The following is an 11,331-nucleotide window of genomic DNA, read 5'->3' as shown; positions in this document are numbered from 1 at the left end:
TCGAAACTGCAAACAATTTAATATATGTCAACTTACATTTCATATTCCTTTTCATGAACCAAATAAATAAAAGTATTGAAATACAAGTATAATATACAATAACATAGAGGTCTTGGGACTACCTCAACTTCAGAAGAAACATTTATCAACTGTCTAAAAATGGGAAAACTCATCCCCTAAACTGAACCCTTATTAGGTTTCCCCCATTTGTTGAAAACAACTTAACATGGTCAATGGAAAAAAAATAATTAGAGCATTACTGTACAATATAAAAGAATTTTGTTTACTTATTAACCAAAAGGAACAAATTCAGTCAACCTAATAGAGTAAAAAAATGCATTCTATACCAAGCCCACGATTAAAGAAAAAGTAGGCATCCTCCAATTTCTGATTCGTCTCTCGATACATTTCTCAGTACAATTGTCATTGATTTTGACTCGTGAAAAAGGCCTCCTTCATTTTGACCAATCACTACCAATCACTCTGCATCGATTTGATGGGTCAAAAATATATTAATTATTACATAATACTTTTTTTTTTACCTTTTTCAGCCCATCTGATTGAAAATATTGAAATGCCAACTAAAAATCGATTCCTTCGAACCGGTTTTACTTTTAAAAAAAACATTGTTCTATTTTTGTTATTATTAAAAAATAGTTTTGTTTTGAATTTTTTTACTTTTAATGTTAATGAGGATAAAAAAGCCAACAAGCCTACTAATACTTCATTATTAAAACAAGGTTAATTGAATAATTTTTTTTAAAATCTCCTTATTATTATTAAACTAATACTTCATCCACAATGCTCAAAAGAAAATACTGCATTGGTAAATGTAAAACCAATTTATAGTGAGATTTAAACCAATGGTTGAGGTTTTTTCGTAATTACAATTTTGCATACGTTGCTACAGTTTATTGCTCCTATTGTATAAAAAAATTAATCTCATGGTATTGATAAGGATGCATGTGCAGAATAAGATCACAAGTTTGTTAAAATCACGAATTTGGTTTAGGGTTCTAGAAGGATGAAGGAAAAACTTGGAGTTTGACACAACCTAAAACTTAAGAAAATACAAGTTAGATCTGTAAATTAAAAAACAATAATTAAAATAAATAATTAAGATGGAAAAAAAAGAACAGTTAAAAGAAAATCAAAGATTTGAACAATTAAACAAGAACAATATAAAATAAATAAGAAAATAAAGAAAATAGATGGAAAAGATAGAAAATGGTGTGTAAAAGTCGTAATGAGCCTTGAAAACATGATGAATCCACACCTCCCTTTAAACAACTGTAATTTTGTAACCTCCCCAACCCAGCCTAAATGGTAGACCCGAGTCGAAGGGATCAGATTAACCATAAAAGTGGCCCGGTCTTTTTAAAATCAATTTGCAAAGCTTAGACCTATTTTGTTCAAGTAAATTTTCTAACGAGATCATCAAGTAAATTTTTAGGTGTCACACGATCGTGTGTCCAAGCCATGTACGATGCCAAGGGATTAGGGTGTAGAAATGAAACGTCCATGCGTGAAGCATGAATGCAAGGAAAATTGAGGGGACATGGTCGTGTGAGGGACCCTGTGTCCTACATGGGTAGGCCACATGCCTGTATGGTAGATTGTATGTACCTAGGCAGTTTCGAATTTTGATTCAAAATTCGATTTTTTATAAAAGTCACCCACCTTACTTTCTCAAGATCTCAAGCGACTGCCCCACATTCAAGCTTGATCAAAACACCTACAATAGCCTTTTAATTGGCAAAATGGGATTATCAATGGGGGTTTTCAAGATTTGAGGGGTTTTTCGACAAAAAACTTTAAAGATTCAATAACGGATTAAAAGATCTACTAAATTTCATTGTTAATCAAAATTAGGAGGTTCTAATTGGTAGGGAACGTGATACTTACTGATTCTTAACAGAGATTTGACAAATAAACGACACAAACTTCAAGAATTTTGATGAAGACAACGAATTTGGGCTTGATCGTAAGGAATCATGAATTCAAGATTTATTTTCCAGTAGCAAGGTTTTGAGAACAAGATTGTAATAGAGTGTTTTCTAAGATTATGGTGAGATAATAGTAAGGTAGGGTTTTTAATTTGCTAGAATAACAAATGAGAGTTTTAGTTAAATTAGGAAAGGATTGTAGGGGATTGAATTGAGCAAGAGTTTGGGGTCTATTGAGAAAATAGCCCATTTGTCTAAGAATCATGAAAAAATTAGGATGGGTAATGTGGATGGTGCTTTTGGAAGTGAGGAGTGAAAAGAATGCAACGTAGGAGACTTGAACTCTGGTTCTCTACACTTTCTACCAAGCTTTTAACCACTAGGCTTGTAATAGACTTTTTTCCAGTGGTGTCAGAAACAGTGGTTTCAGAGGCACCAAATCCGACGAGTAAGTTCGTAAATATTAATATTTAATATTTACAAGTCAAACATGGTTTTAAAAAGGTTTTTGATATAGTGATTTTTGTTATATAAACAATTTATTAAGTTCAAGTGGTAAGACCCTAAGGTCAAGTGGTTTTAGAAAATGAGGTATTGAGACTTCGTTTCTATAAACTGAGTCGTAAATATTTTTATAAATATTTTCAGAGTGTCATTAAGGTGGTATTAAAGTTTCTTTGAAAAATTTTAACGTTTCGATAGTTAATTAATTAAAAAGGACTAAATTGTAAAAGATGTAAAATTTGATCACTATTTGATTTGAGTGATTAAATGGTTAATTGAATAAATAAAAAGGGACCAAAATGGTAATTAAACCATGGTCAAAGTTTCCAAGTGATGGTGTCATGATTTGAATCCACTAACTTTTAGATTATTTGCTCTTTTAGTCCTAATTAGTTTAAGATTAAATTGTAAATAAGTTTATTTAGTTAGAATTTAATTTAATTGAAGGATCAATTATGCAATTAAGCCTTCTTAGATGGTAATTATACCATATATTTATGTTATGGACAATTATGGAAGTGTGTTAGTGATATTATAAGTGTATTTACCAAGGTTAAAATGGTAATTTGATAAATTAATTAATTAAAATAAAGCCAAAATATTTTATCATCATTTTAATGTGTCTTCTTCACCAAATTTGGAAGGAGAAAAACTCCGTAGAAGACTTTGGAGCTTCAGCTTTCTTGTTGATGATGCATGTAAGTCCGTTTTAACCCCGTTTTAATTAATTTTTATGTTTTTGAGATCGTTGCAACTAGGTCCAGCTAGCCCATACCTTTGATTTGAAACTGTTAAAGATTGTGAATGTTGCTATTGATTAATCTAGTGATTTTTGATGTTAAATAATGAATTTGAAATATTAGTTGGTATTTAAAAGTATTTTGTTAAGTGTTTTTTGATGAATTTTTTGATTAGGGACTAAATTGTTAAATTACTAAAATTTCAAGGATTTAATGTGAAACATAAATGGGCTGTTTTAGATACCATGAACATTCGGCTAAGCTTAATTTTGGGTAAAAATAGTTAATTTGCATTTTTTGGGCTTAGGGATTAAATTGAATAAAAGTAAAACTTTAGAGGTAATTTTTTAAAAATTTAAAAAATGAATAAATTGCATAGAATGAATTGTTTTATTTTCTAAATTAATATATTGAATGAAATTATTAATTTAGATCAAGATCAAGTGGAAAATCGACAAAAATAGAAAATTACCAAAATGCCCCTAAACTTTGGTATTTCTGCAATTTAGGTAGGTAAGTTCGTATGAAATGTATTCTATATAATTTTGATTAAATTGAATGTTAATATATGATTATATTGTGATTAAATCAATATCTATATGTTAGTATGCAATTTTCCGTTTTATGAAATGACGTAAAGCCAACGACGTACAATGATTACCGAGCCTTGTTTGAACGTTCGAAATTCGTAGGATAAAAATGACATTTCATTAGGGTTTACATGATTCAGGTGTTGGTCCTGAACGTCCTACCGATGGCTGACCTTCGGCATGTGTTGTGCATACTCCACAGCTCGTGTGAGCAGCATTGTGTAGCTACGTTCCGACCCATAGCTCGTCTGAGTGGGCCCATTTTCATAGCTCGTGTGAGCATGTATGTACAAGAATTGATGGATTACAGTTATATGAGTTAGCACACTATGTGTGAGCTATAGTTAGCACACTATGTGTGAGCTATCCCAAGTATCCAACAATATTTTAAATGGTTCAACGGGCACTATTCAGATTTGAAACGGTAAGAGAATGATATGAATTATAACATGTACATGTGAGAAAATCATTGATATGATGATACACGAAAATTATATAGGTTGAGATGAGTTATAAACTCATGAGATACATTTTGTGGCTAAATGGCTATTTATGTTAATGTGCGTGTGATTTATATCTTGTATGCTAACATGTTTGGTATAAATGCTTAGGCTTTGACCAAGTTGTGGTTGGATTATGACATGGTAAACTTATAAGTTATGCATTGAAATGATAAGTGCTCAAATAGAAATACGCTTGTGTTCATAAAAGAGTGATAAGGTTTAAATCATGTAATTTTTATGAAATGGTTTATCATGTGACTAATTCCAAAAGAGCTATGTTTAAATGCACTAGCTTGTGGCTATGGTTGAATGATATACTTATGTCTTGTGTATTATGAAAGGTAATAAAATAGTAAGTCATACTTGAAGTGTAAAATGATGAAGGAATGATGAGTTGAATTGATGTTGTTATTTTAAGTTAAAGAAAGTAAAAGCAATAGAAAGTAATGAAATGCAAATGAAAATAAGAAAATTTGAAAGGATTTAAAGTTATTTAAAATCCTACTTTGCTAGAGATGATATGTATATGTGATGCTGTGAATTTATTCACTTTGCAAGTTGTTGGATATGGTTTCATGAATCTTGCGGTATCGGTATAGGATTATTCTTGATATGTATAAATTTTATATTTGAAATGGATTGATATGACTAAAGTTTATATGAGCTTACTAAACATTCATTACTTATGTGGTTGTCTTTCCTATACTTTTTAGATTATTGGAAGCTCGATCGGGTTGGAAGTTCGTCGGGGATCTATCACACTATCCAGCAGTTATATCGGTAGTTTTCGATGTCTTGGTTAAGGTTATAATGGCATGTATAGGTGGACTTATGGTGGATGATAGTTGAATGTTAGTTAATGAGTTTGGCATTTATATGTCATTTTGGGTGATGCAGCCTTGATACATTTGGTGTCTTGTTGATATGTGTTAATTTTATAATGTGTTAAAGCATGTTTGATTGGTCAAAGTAATATATGATGAATTGACCTCAACATAGTCAAGATATGGTATGCTTTTGAAAGGTTTTGAACTAGATATCGCATGAATCTAATATGGTGTGGTGATTATGTAGCAATTATATTATGTTTTGGCATGGAAACAAGTTAATTAATAATTGGATAAATATGCACATGTATAGGTGTTTTTGGTTGGTATTTTAGCCATTATGTTTTGCCTTGTAAATTTGGTATTTTGAATGATTGAAATGGTTGATATGTGGATATATGTATGTCACTTTTTGATAGATGACTTTATAGTCTTTATGATGCTTAGATGATGGAAGTTGAACACAGACATTTTGGTATTATAAATTTAGTTGGTATTTATGGCTTACGATGCTAAATGTTAAATGGTAAATTAAGTACATATGAGTGTGGTTTTGATATGTGTACAAAATAGTAAGTTTTGGCTAAACAAAGCATTTAGTTATACATGTTTAATTGTTATGATTGAGGTGCCTTTTGGGCATATTGTTCGTATGAATATGTACCTATTTGGATAGCTTGTTGTTGTATGGTTTGGTGTACTTTGGGATGCTTGATCATATGTGGTAAATTGGTTATAGGTTTGTGCATGAATAGGTGAGAAAAAAGGCTTAGAAATGGCTTATTTTTTGACAACGTGGTCAGAGACACGGGAATGTGTCCCCTGTAGGTTTTTAAAGATTGCATTTTGAGAGTTACACGCCTGACACAAGGGCATGTGGCTTGGCCGTGTGACCCAAGTCAGAGAGTTACACGGGCACGGACAGAGGCTAAGACACGACCGTGTGTCCTTACTTCGAATACCTGCATGGCCTGAGACACAAATGTGTCTCTCAGCCGTGTAAGTCACACGACCTGGCCATACTACTGTATGACCCCTACAGTTTTGAAAATTTTCACTTTATCTTGAAAAATTCTATATGTTTCAGATTTAGTCCCAACTTGTTTATTTTTAGGGCCTTGAGGGGTTGTATAAAGGATAATATGTATGTTATTGATTGATTTGTCTATGATTGATGTAGTGAATTGAATGTTTAAAATTTTTTATAGTTTTGAAACGTAAACTTCGGTAATTCTTCGTAGCCCTATTATGGCGACGAATACGGGTTAGGGGTGTTACAAGTCTAGGTTTTAATTCTTATTAATTTTTAAAGTTTTAACCTTATATTATTTGGGATGTTACAAAATTTTCCTCCAAGAAAGAAAACTTGACAAGAAAAAGCTTAAAGATGATTAATGAATGAATTTATCTTGTACAATGGAGAGACTTTTATATAGGCCAACTAAATGCATCCAAATAAAACTCTCAAGTCAATTGAAACTCTAATTAATCTAAATAAGAAACAGTTTTAAACTAAACTTTTTTATTAACATAAAACTCCTAAAACTATCCAACATTCGAAATAAATAAATAATAAAATCATAAAAATTAATAAATACAATATGGGGCTCATATATAATAAAAATTAAGCATAAAAATCAAACTCAATATGATTTAAACTCGAGTTAAGAGTTCAAAACTCGTAATTTCCATAATAATCCCATCCAAATATTCTACTCGTGCAATTTTTACTAAAACAGTCATTACTTGAGCTCCTGAACTCAAAATTGAGTGATTTAAAGTGCGTTTCGAAGCTAAGAGATAGGTCTCCGGATGCTATGAAGACATATCAACTGAGAAATGTCTGGATCCCATCAAAAAAGTCATCACAAGTTAACTAAGCTTCCAAGCTTGAAAATTGACAATTTTAGTGAATAGAATTTAATAAATTTCACCCCATCCGTGCATGTATGAATATATGTATATATAAACTCAATATTTGACTCATTTTTATAGAGATGTGTGTTTAGTTGCTTAATTTGATGGCTACAGTTTATGTGAGGCCTTAACCAAACCCTAATGATTGGGTCACATAGCTAACCTGATTTCGAGTTATTCTTATCTATTACATGTATATATTGGAAAATATTTGGTACATTATTGATGGAGTTTTCAGACTCCATAATCACGGTTATGGGGTTAATAAGTATGTTGTAGATGTATAGTAAAATATTAAAAGAATAGATAATTAAAAAAGAGACACATGTTAGTTTTTTAAAGTTGCTTATGGAATAAAAAAGTACATTGCCAATGTACCAAATATTTTTCTATAAATTAATTAAAATATTATATAATATAAAAGTAAAATATATATAAATATAAACATATATCAAAATTCATATAATACATATAAATTTTTTAAGGAATAATATTTGATACATTATCAGTTAAGTTTTTAGAATCCGCAAACAGGGTCAAAGTATTGAAAAATTAAAAGGATATAAGAAAATATTAAAATAAATAAATATTTTAAAGAAAGAGACTGTGAAAAATAAAACGTCGATAATGGCAATGTATCGCAAAGAAAAAGTAAGAAAATACAAAACACAGAGAATTTTACGTGGAAACTGTTTTGGGAAAAAAACCACGGGTAGAGGAGAATAAAATTCACTATGTTGAATTCAAATCATAGAAGAGGAGAGACAATTACATCTACTTATAGGTTTAAAAACCTTATTATAATCAAAGTCAAATAGAAGTAATGCAGTAAGATCAAAATACCTTATTTTAATCAACATCAAATAAAGAAAGTAAACTTCTATACGGATTTTACTTGTGTAGCTACTATACCGCGGGGGCTCGGTTGCAGCCCTAGTTCAGTATTTTACTTATTAGGGATCTATGATAGATTGTGGCCTTCGCCATCGTAGATTTCCTTAGCTTGCCACTTGTATTTTATTTTAATAAGAATTTGGGTCACACAAACAAAGACAGACAAAATTTTAAAGTTTCTTCTAAAATAAAAAAAAATGCTAAATACTAAATTATTTTTTAAAGATAATATTTTTGTAACGCCCCAAAATTTTGAGAATTTAATTGTAAGATTCTGCAGTAATTAACTTCTGTATCTGTGGCTCTGTGTTTTGCTATTGTGTTTAAGGTCTGGAGTTCGAGTCGTATCGTTAAAATTTTTATTATTTTAAAAACAACCCTTATCCATGCATTACTTAGTTAAGTTCAATTCAGTGTAAACTTGTGTTAAGAATGAGCTTGCTAGTTCACTGGTTAAGCGTATGTATTCCGTTAGGTCCTATGTTTGACTCTTGGAGAGGATGATAAGGAATATTTTTGGCAAATGTTAGAAATCTGCCTGGAAGATAATTTTGTTAGTTTTTCATTTTAACTTTTTCTTTAGTTTCTTCTCATCCCCTTCATTATTGTTCTTTTTCTTTTCTTTTATTTTTGCTCATCGTGGTCGTAAGGAATATGGGACTAGTTGAAGTTTTGCTGTTAGTCATTAGTTGGAAGGCTATCTAGTGAGTCACTGTCAATTCGTGCGTTTCTACGGTTTTCCCTTTGTTTTTGGTAACTTGCTTTGAATTGGGTATCTGGTGTTTTGAGAATCTCTGTAGACGATCGTTTGTTTCCCTATTACGTGAGAATAACAAAAAGTAGGGAACAACAACACGACAATTCCAATAATCGTCGTTGAATTTTCGATAAGTATTGGTTTCGTTAAAGGTTTCATGTCGAAACTTTTGACATAGGCATTAGGCACGTAATTGGGAATTGTTGTTGATTATTCACTTAATTGTGTAGCTGAATGATTATTTTAGGCTTCAGAGATCCTTTACGTTGTTATTGCTTTGAAATCTCTTTAGATGCGTACCGAAACCCCCTATTTTTGCGAATTTCGGACGCCAAAAAACATGGTTGTCGACGTTACATGGCCAGGGACATGGGCTTTTGACCAGGCCATATGAACTATATGGCCGTGTGGTTGGTCGTGTAACTCACTGTTCATTGAATTTGAGCAACATGAGCAAGGGACACGAACGTGTGTCCAAGCCGTGTAAGGCCATGTTAGTGCAGGGTTCACATGAGTAAGGACTTGGGCATGTGTCTAGGCTGTGTAACTCTCTGTTTATGATTTAGGACCACATGGCCAGGGACATGGGCATGTGCCTAAGCCGTGTAAGCCACATAGGTAAGGACATAGGCGTGTATCCAGGCCGTGTAACTCACTATTTATGATTTAGAATCACATGGGCAGACAACATGGGCGTGTGCCCATGTGAACCACACGGGCATACGACATGGGCGTGTTCCAGGCCGTGTGAGCCATACGAGCAAGGACATGGCCGTGTGTCCAGGCTATGTGAGCCACACGAGCAAGGACATGGCCGTGTGTCTAGGCCGTGTGGCATCTAAATAGGGTCCGAATCTTATTTTTGAGGCCATGAGTGTTGCCCAACACGAGCATTGGCATCCACAATGTGTTTATAATCTGAATTTGATTGTATGGGGACTATTTGATGCTTTAAGACTGATATATGGATGATATAAATGTATGTGTACTATGATGGCTATTACTGATACTGATCTGTATTATCTATTTTTGAATTGAATTGGAATGACTGAACACATGTTGTGGATATTTATAATCCGCATTTGCATAGGTTGGGATATTGTGACGAAGGAAGTAATCTGCTCTGAATCAATGGCTAAGCCATGATGCGTATATATATGAATCTGGCGATTTGTAGAATTTCGATCTAGCAGCAAGCCAGCATATTTGTAAACGTGTCAGACAGACACTCTATGGTGTATAGGGTTGGTTGGGTATTGATCGCCCTTAATAGTGTGATGGGATAGCCAAAGATGGTGTGTAGTGGATGGGGGTAGGAATAATTGCATATGAATTTGATTTATTCTGTATATGAAACTGAAATTGCTTCTACGTATGTAACTGGTCTGTTTTGTATCTGAATTGAAATTGCTTCTGTTATCTAACTGAATCTTGGAACTCAGGAATTTTCTTATAAATGTGCTTTAATTGAATGGATGTCTTTTACACATTAGGTCCAACATTCGTTGTTGATTGGTTTTCAGGTGGCTCTCAAACTTAAACAGGTCGGTGCTGCAGGAGCTCGGTCATCCGTTTATCTTTCCTTTTAATTTTACTATTAGTAATTACAACTTTCTACGATATTATGATGTTTGGAGATTCCATAGATAATTAATTGCTATGGTAATTATAATATGTTGAATGGGTTTATTTTGACTGCGTTTATAAATGTAGTCTTCCTAGTATCATTAACGTAACCTCTGAATTCAGTCTGAACGTATAGGCTGAGTTTAGGGTGTTACAATTTTGAATACAATTATAAATTAAAATAACATATGAAAATAGGTAATTAATATTGACAACCAGGGTGCGTCAACTGCTCATGAAACTGCTTGATTAAGCTGCTGCTTAGCACAATACCTTTCATATGCGCAATTTTGAAATAAGATGATTGTTTTTTAGAAATGATAAACACCACCACAAGGGAGCTTTAATATTATTAATTAATAAAAGCTTTTCTTTTTTATGTTCAATAACTAATAAAAGTTAAATTCAGTTACAGAGATCTTTAATGTTCCTAACAAGTCACCAAACTTTGTGCACAATTTAGTACCAACTAGTTTAGGTTTTTTAAGCTATATAATCAAATTTAGTTACAAGTATGAAATTAAATAATTTAATTCAAATTAAATTAGGGTATATTTATAATACGGATAAAAATAATTATATAAAAAATTAATATAAAATTAAAAATATTTTTTTACTGAAATGGTTAAATTAATATTTTGAATTTAAATCTCATCATGTGAATATATATTTTAAATTTATATAAAATATAAAAAAATAAAAATACTCTAAAATGAATTTATTATTTTATAAAAATAAGAGGTTTTTAAGAAATTAAACTTACCTAATTAGCTTACACATAACTTCAATACTCAAATTTTGAATAATAACATATGAGTCTAAAGTAAAAAAAAAAAAAGTGAAAGTGTTAGAAAAAAACTCATATCTATTAACTAAAGGTCCAATTTTCCTTGAGCTGTGGCACATATTCACATGTTTTATTTTATTTTATAAAAATAATTAACTTTCAGCTTTGATTTTTTAATAAATTTAATATTTAATATTTAATTTTTATATTTTAATTTCTAACACAAATTGATCTCTATAT

Source organism: Gossypium hirsutum, chromosome A04 (assembly GCF_007990345.1).
Source record: "Gossypium hirsutum isolate 1008001.06 chromosome A04, Gossypium_hirsutum_v2.1, whole genome shotgun sequence".
In the NCBI taxonomy this organism is placed as follows: Eukaryota; Viridiplantae; Streptophyta; class Magnoliopsida; order Malvales; family Malvaceae; genus Gossypium; species Gossypium hirsutum.
This window is presented reverse-complemented; position numbering follows the sequence as displayed.